Genomic DNA, 11,578 nt, shown 5'->3' on the forward strand with positions numbered 1-11,578 from the left:
AATTTCCAAAGCGAAAAATATAGCTACAAACGGCAGTTTGGGGACTGTAAAATGTCAAATTTTTGAAGCTCGCTCGCTTCGCTCGCTCGCATTTAATTATTATTCCATTCTCCTGATGTTGCTGCCAGTAATTGCCAGCAGTTTTCGCCGGGTGCGCCCCCTTAATTTCCAAAGCGAAAAATAATATAGCTACAAACGGCAGTTTTTGGACTGTCAAATGTCAAAATTTTGAAGCTCGCTCGCATTTAATCATTATGCCATTCTCCTGATGTTGCTGCCAGTGATTGACAGCAGCTGCGCCTGGTGTGCCCCCTTTAATTTCCAAAGCGAAGAATATAGCTTCAAACGGCAGTTTTTGGACTGAAAAATGTCAAAATTTTCAACGCAAAGAGATTTCACCGTAGGAGGGGGAAACCCCCCTACCGTTACCCTCCCCCCTCGCTTGATTCGTTCCCTCACATAACCGCTCCTCCTAGATCAAATCCTGTCTACGCCGATGATAGGCCCCATTATTTATTAGGCCTTCACAGTGATGTCGCACAGCAAGAGCTGAAATACCACGATTTTGTCATTCAATGATAAATTGTGAATATTTCATTTTCTTATTGTTTTTTTAAAGAAAAGAAAACAAAATTTTCACCACAAGTGAGCACCAGATCGCTGAATTACAGGCCTGAAAATGCAAAATCTTCCTTGTGTGGGAGAGGGATACCCCCCCCCCCCCCCCATAAACACACCCTTCCCCCGTTCGGTCGTTCCGCTCCCTGTCACAGATATTTCCCCCCCCCCCAAAAAAAAAAAAAAAAAAAAAAAAAATGTTTTCATACTTTTAAGGTCTGATTTTCCGCCGAAAGTCGTCTGACAAGCAAAAAAAAAAAAAAAAAAAAGCAACAAGAACAAAAAGTCTTTATGTTGTTGCTGCCACTTTTCTCCCACTTTATATTTCATGCAAAAGAGTGGGGCATCCGATCCCTGTAAAGTGTGTGTGGGGGGGGGGAGGGGGGCACAAAGCTTCTCCCCCCCCCCCCCCCCCCCAAAAAAAAAAAAAAAAGGCTGCGCCGGTCCGGTTATGGGCTTGTAATCGTGATGATGGTGACCATCCCCCCCACTCCTCAGTATGGATTTACGCCGTTGCTAGACACTATGTGAGACGAAGAGCGGAAAACAATTTCAAACCGGAGAGCAGACATCCTATTGCGCAAGAATGGCTCCAGTATGAAAGTTTTAGAAGAGACATTAAAATCCGACACAATGGCAATCACTCCGAAAAAAGAATCGGCCCTCTCCAATTCCCCGTAGATGGCTTCTGCGCGGAGACTAATCAGGTCTTTGAATTCAATGGGTGCTATTTCCACGGGCATTCTTGTCATCTGACCAAAGGGGAAACACTAAACAAAAGACTGGGGAAACCTATGGAAGAATTACGTCAAAAGACTGAGGAGAAAATGAAATACATTCAACAAATGGGATATCGGTACATTTCCATTTGGGAATGTGAATATCGAGATATGCGCAAGCACGACTCTACGCTCAGTGCGTTTCTCTCAGAACATTTTCCCCAAACCAAGCTTCGCCATGGAGCGTCACAAGCACAACTTCTCTCCGCTATGCAGGAAGGACACCTCTTTGGGTTTGTTGTATGCGACATACACGTGCCAGACAAGTTTAAAGACTATTTCTCAGAGATGTGCCCTATCTTTAAGAATACAAACATATCGCGGGAGGATATCGGAGATGTAATGCGGAACTACGGAGAAAAACATGGCATTATGCAGACACCTCGACGTAGCCTCATTGGAAGTATGTTCGGGAAGAACATTTTGTTGTATACCCCTCTTCTTCGTTGGTACCTTGAACACGGTCTCATTGTTACCAACATCTCACAATTTGTAGAATACAAACCAAATGCTTGCTTTAAAACATTTGGGGAAGCTGTGTCAGACGCACGTCGTGCGGGGGATAGCGATCCGTGCAAGAGCATCATTGCTGATACAATGAAACTGATCGGAAACTCCTCCTACGGGAAGACAATTACAAACAAGGAAAAACATCGCAATGTGAATGTGTGCGATGAAAATAAGGCACAAAAACAAGTCAATAGCACTCTGTTTCGGGATCTCAATCCTATCGGAAAAGACTGCTATGAAGTGGACATGGCCAAACAAAAAAATCAAAATGGATCTTCCGGTTGAAATTGGACACGCCGTGTACCAAATGGCAAAACTTCGAATGTTGCAGTTTTATTATGATTTCCTCGTGAAGTATGTTGATCCTTCTGATTTTCAGATGTGTGAAATGGATACGGATTCTGCGTATATCGCCATCTCTTCGAAAGATTTTGAGGATGTGATAAAACCGAACATGAAAGAACAATACGAAGAAGACAAAGGCAACTGGTTTCCTCGAAAAGACTGTGTGGAAAATGCTATGTATGATAAACGAACTCCGGGTTTGTTCAAAGTGGAATGGGAGGGTGACGGAATAGTTGCTCTTTGTAGCAAGACGTACTACTGTTTTGGCCCAACAGACAAATTCAGTTGCAAAGGCGTCAGTAAGAGACAAAATGACATCAACAAAAACACTTACCTAGAGGTTCTCCATTCAAGAGTGTCGGGCGGTGGAACCAATTTAGGATTTCGTGTTGTGAACAATGGTGTCTCTACATACTCGCAAACAAGAAATGCCTTCACTTATTTCTATCCAAAGCGTAAAATCTTGGATGACAACATCTCCACGACGTATTTAGATATCTGAGTAGAAAATACGCAGTATCATCAGTCATTGCATACAATTATTTTCCATTCATACGTTTTCCTCCCGGTAGTCTAACGAGAGAAAAAAAAAATGATACAGATGCCTTCATCGTACACTCAGTTATGATATCATTATGAATGTAATACTGCAAAGATTGTTGTAATTTTCATGCAAATTACTGTTTGCATCTCAAAAGATTATGATTTTGGCTTTTTTGTATCTACGGTTGAAGCGAGTTACTAGAGAATGTCTGTTTACCTGTATATGTTTATTGCTGGTCTAGTTGTTATTCATTGTACATATAAATCTTGCACAGGATCAGATTACATACACCGCGGAATGAGCGTATAGTCATCAACATGTTAAAAATGTTTGAATTTGAAGGGGCATTCGAGACGTTATTCATAATTTTACATCATGTAGTACATAAATCAACAGCTCCATGTATAACTTCTGGACTTTATTGTGGCCTTTGAGCAGGAGAGAAACCAATAATCTTAAAATCTTAAAGAAATTACAATGAACAGTGTTGATATCATAGGAGCCTCACATATTTCAGAAATGTAGCAGTGTAATTCCAGTACCGCTTGATTAACAAGTTCACAAGTGTAGAATCTATACATGCCTTCTTCTTTTCTTCTGCTTCCTTGAGCCCCAAGTCATGTATTCTTATGGTGAGGCTGTCATTTCATCGTCTTTGTACATTGTCATTTGTTGTAAATTTTGAAAACAATATTATTCTTCATCCCAGTCACTATAAATTTTGAAACTCTGTACTCAGTATACCTGATTAATAGTTGTTCAAATGTAAAACTCAGAAAATCTTTCGGAGGTCTCCTTTGATTTAGATTTAGATGCTTGGTACAATGCACGTTATTGTATGAACGTACACATCATGAATATGGATTGACAAACATTTAGGTAGTGGTTTGAATTTTGTCAAAAAAAAAAACACACCCAACAACAACAACACATGGGTTTCATTTTATTTGATATGGTGCTGTGTTTTTACTGAGCTTTGCAATAGAGATATTTATAATTCCGTGTTATCAATTCAGTGTATATCCACGTTAGTTGCATAAACTTATGTACACAGCAGGGCGTTGCATAATATGCATATAATTTATGTTTGATTTTCTCAACTGTTTAATACGGAGCACGTGTGTAAGAAATTGGCCTTATCTTTTTCTAAGATTTTTTTTTTTTCAATTTCACTTGGATTCGACTAGATTTCGCAAGTAATATTGTTGGTAGGGTCTAAATCATGTAACAAACTACTCAGCAGCTTTCTTCATTGTCTATTGTGTAAACTGAAAGTCCTCGATTGGAAGTGGGCAAATATTGAGTTTATATCTAAATTCAAACGCAGACCTTAGTTGGTGGAGTGTTGCTGTAGAATATCAATCGCTTTGTACATTTGTTTTCTATTCGATGTGATGAACTAATACTGAATTTAACAACACTAAATTACGTGCAGAATCGCAGTCTCAACAGCGAAAACAACAACAACAACAAGAGAAGAAAACAAGAAAATGACAAGATGAATAACAAAACAAAACAACACAAGTCCGTTGAACGCGATTGTTTCTGACTATTGGTCTACTCAACATAGTTAGTTCACTATACATTTTTTTTTTTTTTTGTCAAAGAATATTAGCCCGAATAACGCAAGCAATAGCTAATCACTCGCCAGCGATACTTAAATTAATAATAATGACGTCATTCAACTGGAGAATTCCGCATTGGCCTTTCTTACGTAAGAGTTATGACTCATGCAGACGAGTCTCAACAGGTGAAATCTGTTTATCGGTTCATGGTTAGTGTCTCGATTCTAATATTCGATAATGCTGCCCAAAACCAGACTAATATGTTCGTGTTACCATTTCATGACTACTATGTTTTGCGTATTTCTTTTCCCTTGGAGGTTCTTTAGCTACAGTTTACACAGTTTCGATGGTTCTTTGTATGTATAACATCGTAATATGTTACTTATTTATCAATATTCTTCATTTCCCACATTTCTACTATTCAATATGTAAATAGTTTGTATTAACTTTGTTTGTTTGTTTGTTTATCAAAGCATTGAAGGTGTATATGATACCGAAAGACTAAATGTGTATTTATTTCTCCTTGCGTAGCTGTGTAGAGTATGCGCGTATGGACGATTATAAGAGTAAAATTCAATCGTGGTCCTCTAAAGGCAAGAATAATTGTACTCATATTCGTCAACTCTCCGTTTCGCCGTTTCGTCATTTCGCCATTTTGTCATTTCGCCATTTTGTTTAAATCTATGTACTAGTGTGCGACTTCTGTTGTTGTTCTTGTTCTTGTTTATTCAAAATGCTGAACTTTAACGAAACCGAAAAAAAAAGTTAAAATGTTGTGCAACACATTCTTAAACAAAATTAACAAATAATTTTTATGTCTTCAATATCATTGTATAACGTCTGATATGCTTGCGTCTCGAAACATGATTGCATGTTAATGACCATATGGTTTGCGGATTTCTTTTTTTTTTGAGAGAGAGAGAGAGAGAGAAAGACAACAGGAGAGGGAGAGAGAAAATTGTAAAAAAAATACAAGTACCAGCTTGTTATGCATGAGAGAAAACACTACGATGTCAAAATGTTGTTGTGAAATATCTTTTTGTTCATCAAGTTCAACTATACATAACACGATATTAAAAAATACATTTTTTTTTTGTAAGCTATTGAAGCTAGGTGCGACTTTTAATTAGAGTGAAACAAAAGAAAGAAATTGTATCATGAACATGGGAAATATCAAAACGTCGATTACATCAATCACTCATTTTTTTTTCTTGTAATTTTTTTCCTGCGTATTCTTTCACGAATATATTTGAAAGACTTCGAGTTGTTTGAACCCCTATTCGTTATATTAAGAAATAGATAAGTTATTGATCACACCATGCATATAAACCTCATTGGGTCAATGTACGATGTCGTGACCATGATAAAGAACCCACATGTCACAGTCGCATCTATGAGCACTCTTTCATGCGTCATCCACCATGATGGAACTCCACTGCTCAGGGGGTACTCGATCGTTATCTTGCGAAAATCGTGTGTACACATTTAAACATGAATATACCTTCAATGATATCACATTTCCGTATTATCGGGTAAACATACGACTCCGTAATTATTGTTCAAAACACTATCTGTTACTTCACACTTGTAAACACTATATACAAGTTTGTGTTTCAACATGTTTGCTTTTCCAACATTGTGTAGAAAACTGACTTAAATCTCTTTCACAATTTAGTACGATACAATGATGAACGTGATAAACTAACGAAATGATGAAATGACAAATGTTAATGATTACACGATGAAATGATGAATAATGATGAAACGATGAAATGATGAAACGATGAAATGATGAAATGATGAAATGATTACATGATGAAACGATGAAATGATGAAACGATGGAATGATGAAACGATGAAACGATGAAATGATGAAACGATGAAATGATGAAACGATGAAATGATGAAATGATGAAATGATGAAACGATGAAATGATGAAATGATGAAATGATGAAATGATGAAATGATGAAATGATGAAACGATGAAATGATGAAATGATGAAATGATGAAATGATGAAACGATGAAATAATAGATGAAACGATGAAATGATGAAACGATAAAACGATGAAACGACGAAAAAAGGAATATTGCTATCCTAATCCATTCTCACCTTTGATGTCATTTATTCACACCATGAGATTACGTCATGCAAATTCATATAAAATCTTGCATCATATATAAACGCGCACAACCCCATCACACCATAAACTCCACATAAGCCCTCAAGTTCATGCGATGTCAACTCATGAATGTTCATACATTTTGCATCATCTTGGAACTTCACTGCTTCACGACTTATGATCCTACGTCGTGTTTACACATTTACACGAATACCGGTAATGATATGAAATTTTCTGTATGTATTATCGTGCAAGCATACGACTCTACAACCTAACTTCGCAATAACCATAGAAATCGTATCAAGAGGCTCGCTCTCCACAGCTCCACAAGTCTCACCTGAGCGTGCTTAATCTTACAATCATACATTATTGATAAGCAATTGCATACATTAATATCCATATGCTAGGTCATCTTGTTGGAGCTCCGCTGCTCCATAATTCGCTTTTGGTGATGACTTATCCTTATCCTAAGAATTTGCATACCTATATTCATATCAACCTTTCGTATCATCGCTCAAAAATCATACGACTCCACAACATACACTCAACACCAGCCATACAATCAATTGGAAAAAAAGAGACCCCTTCACAGCTCCATAGCTCCAGAGCTCCACAGCTCCACAGCCCCTTAGCCCAAACATAATTTATATATTTACATATTCATGAATAAAGCTTATCAGTATTTATATATTAGTCGTCTTGGAGCTCCACTACTCCACAATTCACTATAGATGATGCCTAATCCTTCATACGTTACCGGTATATGCATTTGCATTTACTTTGTATCAACCTTTCGTATCATCGTGCCAGATAAAAAAAAACCAAACAAACAAACACACAAAAAAAAAACATAGCAAAAAAAAAAAAAAAAAAAAAAAAAAAAACTAGACTGCACAATATGCACTCCACACTGTAAGCCATACAATCCGTTGCAAAAAAAAAAAAAAAAATGTAAGTCTCCACATCTCCACAGTAGTATGAAATGTACTTAAGCCCACTTGCGTTACTGTCACGCCCATTCACAAGCTAAACGTATCTGTGTCATACATTTAATCTTTGCATATGATGCTGATTTAATTTACCCTTTCATATCATCGTGTAAAATCATACGACTCCACAACAAAGTTACACTCCACACCAGGCATACCATCAGTTGCAAAGAGTCACTCTCCACACATCCACAGCTCCACATCTCTATAGCTCCACAGCTTATACATAATTCATGTGTATTTACATAAATACATAATCATACATATTCATGGTTAAGCTCATTAATATTCATACGTTAGGTCATCTTGAAGCTCCACAGCTCCACAATTTATTATTGATAATGTTCATTTCTTCGCACCTTACTGTCATACGCATTTGCATAATTATATTCGCATCAACTGTATACATGCAAAAATCATAGACTCCACAACATACACTCCACACTAGCCATGTTGCAAGAGAGTCACTCCCGCTCCACAACTCCATAGCTCCACCGCGTACGCATAGTTTATACAATGTTAACATAATTGCATAATCATACATATTCATAAATTAAGCTCACCAATATGATATGCTAGGTCATAGAGCTCCACTGCTCCACAATTCATTATTGCTATTGCCACACCCATTATATCTCACACTCATACATAATGCATGTACACTTACATAAATACATATTCATACATATTCATGATCATTACTATTCATGAGCTCATTAATATTCATTTGCTGTGGAGCTCCACCGCTCCACAGCTCCACTGCTCCACGAGGTGCGAACGGGTACATGTATATACTACTCAGAACAGATATAAAAACAAACAAACAAATGAACTATATTATGTAAATGTAGCAAGACAAACAAAACAAAACAAAATAATGGGCTGACGTTATATACAAACGTGGGAATGGAACTGCTCAAACAAAACTGTGCACGTAAGGTAAAAATCGAAATTCGGAACATAAACGGAAGGGAGGAAGAGTGCACAGTGCAATGTGTTTATTGATATTTAAATAGGTAAAAATATAACCAGCAGAAATGTAACATGACTTCCAGAAAATTAGACATCAACAGGACTGGTAGGCCTACAAAAAAAAAAGAAAAGAAAAGATGAAACCCACTGTTACAATGCAATACATTTTCAGTAAGTTTGATTCAAAGAGATTTTCATAGGCACAAAATTGTAAGCCCTACGCACTGGCCATACACGTGCGTACAAAATGAGAAATCCAAAATAAAATCCCTTTAGTTGGAGAATTAAAGACCTAGATTTTGAATACCGCGTACGTCTGTTGCCAATTTGAAAGATCCTCATTGCTTTAACTGCATAGGTCTACTTGTATTTTAAACTCGACTCAGTATTCCAGTGAGTTGGTATTTCTTCACATCTTTCTTGTCACAATGCTCGAGGACTGAAAAAAAAAAGGAACGTTGAGATCTCATAAAGTAAGAAAATCATTTTGCGCACTATTTGTGCAAAATTCTGTTTAGCAGTTGGGGCCGGTTAGCAATAGATGTTAGATATATATATTTTTTTTTTAGGCCTATCACTAGTAGATAAATCACCTAATGGATACCTTTAAGTGTTGAGTGACATTTACAGTAACGTTAGAGCAGTAAGGTTTTATTGATCAATGTTTTCGTTCGCCTTTACTATTTTCTGTATGCACAAAATAGTTGCTGAAAAAAATTTGAAAGAACAGGGACCTGCTAGGTTTGTTGTAATATGAGGAATGACGCATAGGCCTACATGTAGGCCCTACATTAATTTGACACTACACTGTATTTTTTTTTTTATCAATGGATTAAAGCAGTTATTGACTCCGCATTTAACTGTTTACTTTTAAACGAAGAAATGAAGAGAAAGACATACACACGCCCAACATCATTTTCAGGAATGACCACCCAAGCCAGCATTCAGAGCCCAAATTTTCTTCAACAGATTCAAGAAGGTCGAATGTCACAAGGAGAGCTAGGAAAACATCCCTTTCTACCAACCCTCAAAATGACGCAATCTTTCCTTGCCGTGTACGGTTTGTTTCGAAGTTACGCAATGAAACGATTTTAAGCCCTTAAAGCTCATGTGACCACTGCACTTTGAGAACACGTGATCACCATTCTTATTGAAGCAGGCTAATTGCTGCACGTTGATTGTCGTGGTTACTATTTTGCTCGAGTGCAACTTAAGACAATCAGCAAATGAACGCACCTATTTGGCACACTGTTAGTTCTTCACATTGTTACAAGGTTAAAGGCAGATACCATGCATAGTAGATTTGACATACTCATTATCGCCGTATCAGAGTTGAAGCAGAGGAAAACGCATTTTATATCATCCATCTCTCATAGTAACTCCTACCCTTTCCCCGTCGCTCTCGTTAAAGGTAGTGTTTACCATTTGGAGCATTGATTTAAAAAAAAAATGTTAGAGACGTTACATTTATTTTGATGCAGATGTGTGTATCAGTAATTGTATCACAAAATATCCTTTCATGTAAAATAATTGAATGAATTCAATGAAGCCTAAAATAAAACGGGATATCACTATTTTTCTCAATAAAGTATTACTGTAGACAGTTTTGTGTAGAAACATTTGTCTCCAGTTTTGTTCATATTTTTTTACACCTGTCAAGTCATATCATAATGAATTAAAGAAAGATACATTCGTTGTTTCTATTCCTATCTCACATCCTAGTACTATTTGTAAGCACTAAAGCTGGGTTTTTGTTTCATCTGCAAATGATAAATAATGCCTTAAATGGGTCTTCGATATTAAGTCTATGGGGAAAATAACGACAATGGTCTTACTATAGATGGATATGAAAGGAGCTGAAGAGAGCAACTGAAGGTGAAACTTTCATGTATTTCACATATGTTTTTTCCTCTCTACTGATTATCCTATTCGACAATGAAATGAATATTCCGTGGAAGAATGATGTCTTGCTTCATGAACTTTTAGACAGTAGAAATCCTCAGTGTTAATTAAACGGCAAAAGTAGAACATGTTCAACATGAGTATACAAGAGATGTAGGTTCTATACGGGTTCTATAACCTGCTCATCCGCATAGACGGAGAGCAACATTGACTCACTGGTTGGAACGTTAAGACGAACGAAACTATTATCTTTGTCATTATTTTGCCTTCACAAATATAGTGCATGCCTACGTCAAAGTTAAAACAAAGATATCTTGTATGGTTAAAGGAGGAGAAATACTGTTTGCTTGTGTGATCGCAAATGATAATTATCTGTCCCATCTCTACCCCATATCTGGTAAAAGGAGGCAGCGGACAAACGTGCAATGCATGTGAGTATTTCTCTTCAAAACTTGACAAACATGGAGAACGAAGACAACCTCTCAAACAGAGTATTATACCTCTGATTTTGATAACTTGTCATTTGTTACCTTTTGTGATATGGTTGGAGAGAACATTTCTTGCCCCCCCCCCCCCTCCCGCCTCCACCACCTTTTTCCCTCACCATGCTGTAGAGAGATGTTCCTTAATCCTTTGTGTATTTTGAGTGACGATTAGCACAGAAAAACCTAGAGCGATTGACTGTCCAAAGTCCCTGGCATAGAAAGGGTTAACCAGGATTACCGAGCGTTACATAAAAAGACCGGAGTAGCCGTATTTGCATTGATGTACAGGAAGGTGAATAAGCTCTCTGAGCAGAGCGAGCCAGATTCTGTATCGGGTCTAGCCGCGTCTCTCCTTCTGCAACAGTCATGCAACAGTTTAACTGTTGGCGGTGCAGGAAACTTCAAGATGGCTGCAAGAGCGACTTCCGGACTTTCCTTACCTTTGCTTTTGATTGTCATATTCGGGATAGCGTGTAACCTGGACGTGGTGGTAGGACAACTGAATCCACATGCGGACAAGTTTTTCTCAAGTATTCCCAAAGGTTGGTTTCAAACTGCTTTGAATTATTATCATGTCCGGTATTTTTTTTTTCAGTTTTGTTTGTTTGTTTGTTTGTTCGTCGCTGTTGTTGTTGTTTTTTTTACAGGATCTATCATAATCATACAATAATTGGAGCAAACTTACATCTATATTCAGAAAACAAAACACAAACTTACATCTATGCAGCAAATGAAAGTGTAAAATT

At 37.3% G+C, this 11,578-nt stretch overlaps 1 pseudogene; it reads left to right on the forward strand.

Annotated features, from left to right (window-relative positions):
• Positions 1 to 1,994: 1,994 nt before the first annotated feature.
• Positions 1,995 to 2,754, forward strand: LOC140239501 (uncharacterized; annotated as a pseudogene).
• Positions 2,755 to 11,578: the final 8,824 nt, after the last annotated feature.

The sequence above is a fragment of the Diadema setosum genome, chromosome 16, assembly GCF_964275005.1.
Source record: "Diadema setosum chromosome 16, eeDiaSeto1, whole genome shotgun sequence".
Lineage (NCBI taxonomy): Eukaryota > Metazoa > Echinodermata > Echinoidea > Diadematoida > Diadematidae > Diadema > Diadema setosum.